Source organism: Gossypium hirsutum, chromosome A11 (genome assembly GCF_007990345.1).
Source record: "Gossypium hirsutum isolate 1008001.06 chromosome A11, Gossypium_hirsutum_v2.1, whole genome shotgun sequence".
NCBI classification, from domain to species: Eukaryota; Viridiplantae; Streptophyta; class Magnoliopsida; order Malvales; family Malvaceae; genus Gossypium; species Gossypium hirsutum.
The window spans coordinates 100,337,856-100,346,010 of record NC_053434.1 but is presented as its reverse complement, the minus strand read 5'-3'; positions in this window follow the sequence as shown (position 1 = coordinate 100,346,010).

Here is an 8,155-nt window from a genome sequence, read left to right as displayed (position 1 = left end):
GGGAGCCTCGGGCATCATCAGCACCTTGGTGCTTGGATGTGCGGAAGCCTCGGGGACCATCAGCACCTTGGTGCTTAGATGTGTGAGTGCCTCGGCGCCATCGAAAACCTAGGCCCTTGGTCGTGCGGGAGCCTCGAGCACCATCAGCAACCTAGGCCCTTGGTCATGCGAGAGCCTTGGACACTATCCAACCTAGGCCCCTGGATGTGCGGGAGCCTCAGGCACCATCGGCAACCAAGGCCCTTGGTCGTGCGAGAGCCTCGGGACCATTGGCAACCTAGGCCCTTGGTCGTGCGGGAGCCTTGGGCACCATCGGCACCTAGGCCCTTGGTCGTGTGGGAGCCTCGGGCACCATCGGCACCTAGGCCTTTGCTCGTGCAGGAGCCTCGGGCACCATTGGTACATTGGTGCTTAGATGTGCGGGAGCCTCAGCCACCATCGGCAACTGAGGCCCCTAGTCGTGCGGGAGCCTCGAGTACCATCAGCAACCTAGGCCCCTGGTCGTACAAGAGCCTCGGGACCATCGGCAACCTAGGCCCTTGGTCGTGTGGGAGCCTCGGACACTATCGGCACCTAGGCCCTTGGTCATGTGGGAGCCTCGGGCACCACCAACACCTCGATACTTGGATGTGCGAGAGCCTCGGGCACCATCCACAACCAGGGCCCTTGGTCATGCGGCAGCCTCGGGCACCATCGGTAACGTAGGCCCCTAATCTTGCGAGAGCCTCAGGCACCATCGGCAACCTAGGCCCTTGGTTGTGTGAGAGCCTTGAGACCATCGACACCTAGGCCTTTGGTCATGCGGGAGCCTCAGGCAGCATCGGCATATTGGTGCTTGGATGTGCGGGAGCCTCGGACACCATCGGCAACCTAAGCCCTTGATCATGCGGGAGCCTCAGGCATCATCGGTAACCTAGGCCCCTGGTCGTGCGAGAGCCTCGGGCACCATCGGTACCTTGGTGCTTGGATGTACGGGAGCTTCGGGCACTATCGGCAACCTAGGCCCTTGGTCGTCCAGGAGCCTCGAGTAGTAATGGCAACCTAGGCCCCTGGTCGTGCGGGAGCCTCGGGCACCATCGGCAACCTAGGCCCTTGGTGGTACGAGAGCCTCGGGATCATCAGTACCTAAGCCCTTGGTCGTGCAGGAACCTCGGGCACCATCGGCACCTTGGTACTTGAATGTACGGGAGTCTCGGACACCATCAGCAACCTAGGACATCGGTGGTACGAGAGCCTCAAGTAGCATCGGCACCTTGGTGCTCGGATGTGTGGGAGCCTCGAGCAGCATCGGTACCTTGGTACCTCGGATGTGTGGAAGCCTCGGACACCATCGGTAAACTAGGCCATTGGTTGTGCGGGAGCCTCAGGCACTATCAGCACCTTGGTGCTTGGATGTGCAGATGCCTCGGGGACCATCGGCACTTTGGTGCTTGGATGTGCGAGAGCCTCGGCGCCATCGAAATCCTAGGCCCTTGGTTGTGCGGGAGTCGCGAGCACCATCGGCAACCTAGGCCTTTGGTCTTGCGGGAGCCTCGGGCACCATCAGTAACCTAGGCCCTTGGTCATGCGGGAGCCTTAGGCACCATCAGCAACCTAGGCCCCTGGTCTTGCGGGAGCCTCGGGCACCATCAGTAACCTAGGCCCTTGGTCATGCGAGAGTCTCGGGACCATTGGCACCTAGGCCCTTGGTCGTACGGGAGCCTCAGGCACATCGGCACCTTGGTGCTTGGATGTACGGAAGCCTTGGACACCATCGGCAACCTAGGCCCTTGGTCGTACTGGAGCCTCGGGCACCATCAGTAACCTAGGCCCCTGGTCGTGCGGGAGCCTCGGGCACCATTGGCACCTTGGTGCTTGGATGTGCGGGAGCCTCGAGTACCATTGGCAACCTAGGCCCCTGGTCGTGCGGGAGCCTCGGGCACCATCGGCAACCTAGGCCATCAGTCGTATGAGAGCCTCGGGACTATCAGCAACCTAGGCCCCTAGTCTTGCGGGAGCCTCGGGCACTATCGGTAACATAGGCCCTTGGTCATGCGAGAGTCTCGGGACCATTGGCACCTAGGCCCTTGGTCGTACGGGAGCCTAAGGCACCATCAGCACCTTGGTGCTTGGATATACGGGAGCCTCGAACACCATCGGCAACCTAGGCCCTTCGTCGTGCTGAAGCCTCGGACACCATCGGTAACCTAGGCCCCTGGTCGTGCGGAAGCTTCGGGCACCATCGGCACCTTGGTGCTTGGATGTGCGGGAGCCTCGGGCACCATCTGCAATCTAGGCCCTTGGTCGTACAGGAGCCTCGAGTACCATTGGCAACCTAGGCCCCTGGTTGTGCGGGAGCCTCGGGCACCATCGGCAACCTAGGCCCTTAGTCGTGCGGGAGCCTCGGGCACCATCGGCACCTTGATGCTTGGATGTGCGGGAGCCTCGAACACCATCGGTAACCTAGGCCCTTGGTCGTGTAGGAGACTCAGGCACCATCAGCAACGTAGGCCCCTAGTCGTGCGGAAGCCTCGGGCACCATCGGCAACCTAGGCCTTGGTCGTGCGAAAGCCTCGGGCACCATCGACACCTTGGTGCTTGGATGTGCGGGAGCCTCGGACACCATCGACAACCTAGGCCCTTGGTAGTGTAAGAGCCTCGGGCACCATCGGTAATCTAGGCCCTTGCTCGTACGGGAGCCTCGAGCACCATCGGCACCTTGGTGCCTCAGATGTGCGGGAGCCTCGAGCAGCATTGGCACCTTCGTGCTTGGATGTGCGGGAGCCTCGGACACCGTAGGCAACCTAGGACGTTGGATGTGCGGGTGCCTCAAGCAGTAGGGGCACCCTGGTGCCTCAGATGTGCGGGCTAAAGAAAAGTGTCCCCGTTTCAGACATACAAATGTTTCCACAATGCTGTAATTTGTGATGTTTCTTAATAAGATTGTGATGACCCTTGGGGTCGTTTTGTTTCAAAAAAAAAAGAAAAATGTTTCCTAGTAGTGCCGTCTGGTAGCGAAGCGTCGGATGTGCGTGTTTTTGGTTCTGCTCAAAGATTTGGGCGATTTTTTTTCTTGTTTTTCGTTTGTGTGTCTGCCTTATTCGTAGTGAATATTTTGGCAGTTTGTGTGGTTTCTGGGTGTGTTTGGGTGTTGTGCATGGTTTGATTGGTGTTTTCTTTTAATTGTGTGGCTCTGTCGGTGGTCGTACGGTGTCTTTATGTTGATGCGATAGGGCCAAACGGTGCTCCTGGTCAGACAACTCGTTTCTGGCTGCTTTTCTTCTTTGTGTCTTACGGTGTTTCTCTTTCCGATTGTTTTATAGTTTTTTCTAATCTTTTACTAGGTTTTCGTTTCTTTTTGGTTTCATGCTTTTCTGCATGCTTTATGATTGTTTTACGTTGAGTGTCCCATGGTGGCTGGTCTTTTGTACCTTTCTTTTAAATTTCTACGTTATTCCTTTATTGTTCTTGCATGAAAAACCCTATAGCATACGTATTATTTTCTTGTCGGCTCTGCATGAATTAAGGTTGTGCGTTTAGCCCTTTCTTTTGTGTTGCTTGCCTGTTTTGTTTTCTTCTTTTTGGGCGCCCTTTTTTCTTGTTTCTCTTTTTGTTGTTCTTTACGTTCGTGAGTGCTTCGTCTTTTCTCGTCCCTGGCGAGGTTTTCTTTAGTTGTTTCTTTTGGCGGGTTTTAGTTCTCTTTATCTGGGTTGAATCTGCGTAGGTTATGCAGTTTCGGTTTTTTTGCATCTTCTGTCTCGTAATCGTTTATCAGGGTGTGTGGTTTCGTTTGGTGAGTTGCTGTTTCCGATTTTTTGATTGATCTTTGGTTTTCTTTTCGCTTTTGTTAGTTTCATCGTGCTGCTTTTGTCTTTCGTCTTTTTGTTTTTTTTTTCTCCTGTGTTGTGCCTGGTCTTTTTAGGGTCTTTGAGGCGGTAGGTTTTGGTGCAAATTTTTGCTGTTTTCTTTCTAGATTCTTGAGGCTGAGGTTCCTTGCTAGTTGACAAATGGAGGAAGGGCCAGATTTTGGTGCGACAACATCGATGGATGAGTTAAATGAGCTCTTGAGGAAGTTAAAATTTTCGGAAGAAGAATCTGCCCTCGTTAAGAGCATAAAGAACGGTAAAAATGCCCAAGGATTCGATTCATGGGCCGTCGGCAAGATTATGGCAAATGAGCATCCGAACAGAGAAGCAATGTACAGAGTTTTCAGGTCACTGTGGTATACTAAGGAAGAGGTGGACTTTGTTGCTTTGAAAAAAGGGGTTGTCATAGTTAAATTTGGATGCTTGGAGGATCGGAGTCGAATCCTCAATCTCATGCCTTGGTTATTTGATAAATGTTTATTTTCAATGGTCCCATTTGTGAAGGGAAAGCACATAACTGATTACGAATTCTGGCTATTGCCTTTTTGGCTAAGAATTTATAATATTCCTATAGAATTCATGGATCGTCAACTGGCACTGGATGTCGGGAATGCCATAGGAGCTTTGATGGCAATAGACTGGAAGGATAGGAATGGGGCGTGGACTAAATTTATGAGGCTAAAAGTTAAAATTGATATTTCAAAACCTTTGAGGAGGGTGGTGAAGTTCGTGAGCGTTGTTGGTGAGGAAATGATAGGGGTTATAAAGTACGAGAGGCTCCCTGACTTTTGTTCCTTGTGTAGGTTGATAGGACATACTACTAGATAGTGTCAAAACAATAGGGAGGGTGATGAGATAAAGGATTCAAACCTCCAGTATGGTAGTTGGATGAGGGTTCCATTTGTGAACCCGAATCAGGATAGGAACATGAGAAGAAATGGGGTGGAGATTGTTAATGAAAAAACCAATACGGATGAAGACAAGGAGGAAAGTCAAACAAATTCTAGAGATGAAAGTGGGCATTCTGGTCTGAAAGGGAATGAGAAGGGAGGTGAAGAAGGCTCGATATCGACTTCCCCGGTGGAAAAAAGAGTCAATAAGCCAATACGGGATAGTATGGGACGTTTCAAACATAAAAGAAAGTGAATGAGGATGCTGAACGGCAACAGCTTTGAAGAAAGCCCATCCAAAACTGTTAGAAGGAGACTAATGGAATGTGCTTCACTTGTTAAGTCGGTGGCTAGTGACCAGCCCCACCCGGAACAATGAAGATCATTTGCTGGAACTGTCGTGGGGTTGGAAACCCTGCGACAGTTTGTGATTTGAAGCAACTTCTTGTTGCTATTGATCATGATATAATTTTCCTATGTGAGACCAAAATTAATGCTAATAGATTTGATTCTGTTCGTAAGAAATGCAGAATGGAGGGTTGTTTGGCTGTGAATGCCGATGGCAAGAGTGGGGGGCTAGTTATGATGTGGAAAGAGAGCAAGAAGTGTAACACCCCGAACTCGAGACCGTCGCCGGAGTCGAACACAAGGTGTTAACAGACTTCAAACCACTTATTAAAAATTTCCCAGACAAGCTGCCAATCTGCATACTAGTCACTTTAAAAATCATATCTTGAGTTATGAAACTCGAAATCTAGTTCCGTAAATTTTCCCCAGAACTACACTCAAATATCTATATGGTAGAATTTTTGTAGAATTTTTGGACAGGCCAATTGGTACAGTTTATTAGTTAAATTCGTCTCTGTTCCTGGGTTCGACTACTCTGACCTTTGTGCATTACGACTTAGATATCTCCCTTTAAAGAGCTTCAATACTTATTCCGTTTGTCTCTAACAAAACTAGACTCGATAAAGAATCTGTACATATAAGGCACGACCTCTAATTATCTCGATAAAATTTACGGTGAATTTTCTAAGTCATAACAGGGATCCAGAAATCGATCTGGCACTGTTTCACAAGAATTTAATTATCTCCTAACATAAAGTTCATATGGTTGTTTCGTTTCTTCCATATGAAAATAGACTCATCAAGCTTCGATTACCTAATTTATTCATTATTTAATTCCATTTCTACTATTTTTAGTGATTTTTCAATCCCACAACACTACTGCTGTCAGCATCTGTTACTAAAGCAAACTATGCCTATTTCGTGATTTTCCTTGGTCTAACGAGTGATTCATCATACCTATCACCAATTATGATCATGACTAGCCATGCCAAAGGCTAATCATTGTCAAACATCTCCCTACTACACTATTGCCATATCATGAATTTTAGCACCAAAAATAATCAACCATGACATATGGCATAAAAATCGAATAGGCCTCAACTATTATTCAACCAAAACCAAATTGGCCCAATATCAGTCATGACCACATTATAAAACCCATTTACTAAGATTTATAACTAAATATCATAGGACCCAAAGTCCAAATTAACATTTATGCCATTTTCGCATGGCTGAAAGTTTACATACCAAAGTTCAAACACAACATAATAGCCTATACATGCCGAAATGTTCTCCTAGACCGACTAAGAAGAAAGTACAAAAACTTGCTAGCTGGTGTGATGACTTCGATGACGGTCCCAAGCACACAAAAAGACGAGCCCAAGAAACCTAAAGTAGGTGACAAGCAAACACTGAGTGAGTATATAACTCAGTAAGTCATAAGCATTACATAATCATCCATTAATAAATTATCACATGAGAAAACAAGTGAAAAGGGGTTAATTCTCTCCACCCATACCAACTATGCCATGGTTCCTTAGACCTTTCGGCTCAATATCATACTAAGTACTACATCAATTTTTCATATGCTACTCAACATGGTATTTGAGGCATTTTCCATGGATGCTTTCATTCTCGTTACATTCATGCAACTAAATAACATTCCCTCTATTCCACGATGAATCTCATGTACGTCACTTCAAGTATAATTATCACATAGGTTCAAAACTTATCAAGCAAGAATTCCAAATATAAACATAACGTCTATTAGCCACGAACTCAAGACACTTATTCGTCCGCTGTCCGTGACCAACTCAATAAGGTCGCACACTTAGTGTCAATAGTGCTTCAAAAACATATAGTAAGTCCGCACAGTTAGTGTTATATAATCAAACTCGCACACTTAATGCTTACATAATCAAACTCGCACACTTAGTGCTATATAATCAAACTTGCACACTTAGTGCTATGCAATTTAAACCCGCACACTTAGTGCCAATCTCATGATCATAATTGTTTATACCCGCACACTTAGTGCTGAAATCTACATCTCAATACACCTCACCTCTTTTCTTTTTCATTCAATACTTTCATCACCCCATGCATACGTGTATATATATATTTATCATTTCATTCGACATAATTACATAGACATTATGACTATTTAAATCAATACCAAATATATGCTTAATGACTTACCTTGTGTTGGGTAAGACGGTTCCAACTCGACTACTCGATGATCTTTTCTTTGCCTTTGCTTGATTCTCCTCCTTTAACTCCTTGAGCTTAATCAATAAATCAACTAGTTTAACCATCTTGCTAAACATTCATAATTCAATTACACATGAATATGTATGTTTGTATATTCGGCAACCATCCTCACTAATTACCCATTCAGTCGATTATACACATAATTAAAGGTAACATCACGAATGGGCATACTTATGTATATATATATGTATATATACTTCCGAATGGGCATCACAATTAGATTTAACACCACCTTCATACTCAATTAGATGGCCGAATGTATGTATATATGTACAATGTCAACTATAACATCATTTAAACACCTAATTTCATCTCATGAACACTTGATCGAATTTTCCTAATCTAGCATATTTTCACATCTATTTGTAACATCATGTAAATCCACATATAACTACATTTCTTAAGTTCCACATCTTAATGCCCATTATAGCCACTCCCATAGTCTAAATCTAACAATCGGCAACACCCACCTTTCCACTATGTTAGCCGAATACTCATTCTCTTCTTAGTCCTAAATTCGGCACCTCCAACAAAATAGCTTAACAATTTCAACTTTCATGCTAACATAACAAGCAACTTAACACATCCATATAACTAGCATGCTAATAGCATCAAGGTATCAACTAAAATTTTTAAGCTCCTTAGCCGAATCCTAACTCTCCAACAACCCCAAATCCAACCATGAGATAGATAGAATTTAGACTCATCACCCAATGGTTGTATATACTTCCAAAAATAACCTTGAACATACCTTAATCTAGAGGACCACCTTGGCCGAATCTTCCTTCTTCCTCTTCCTCT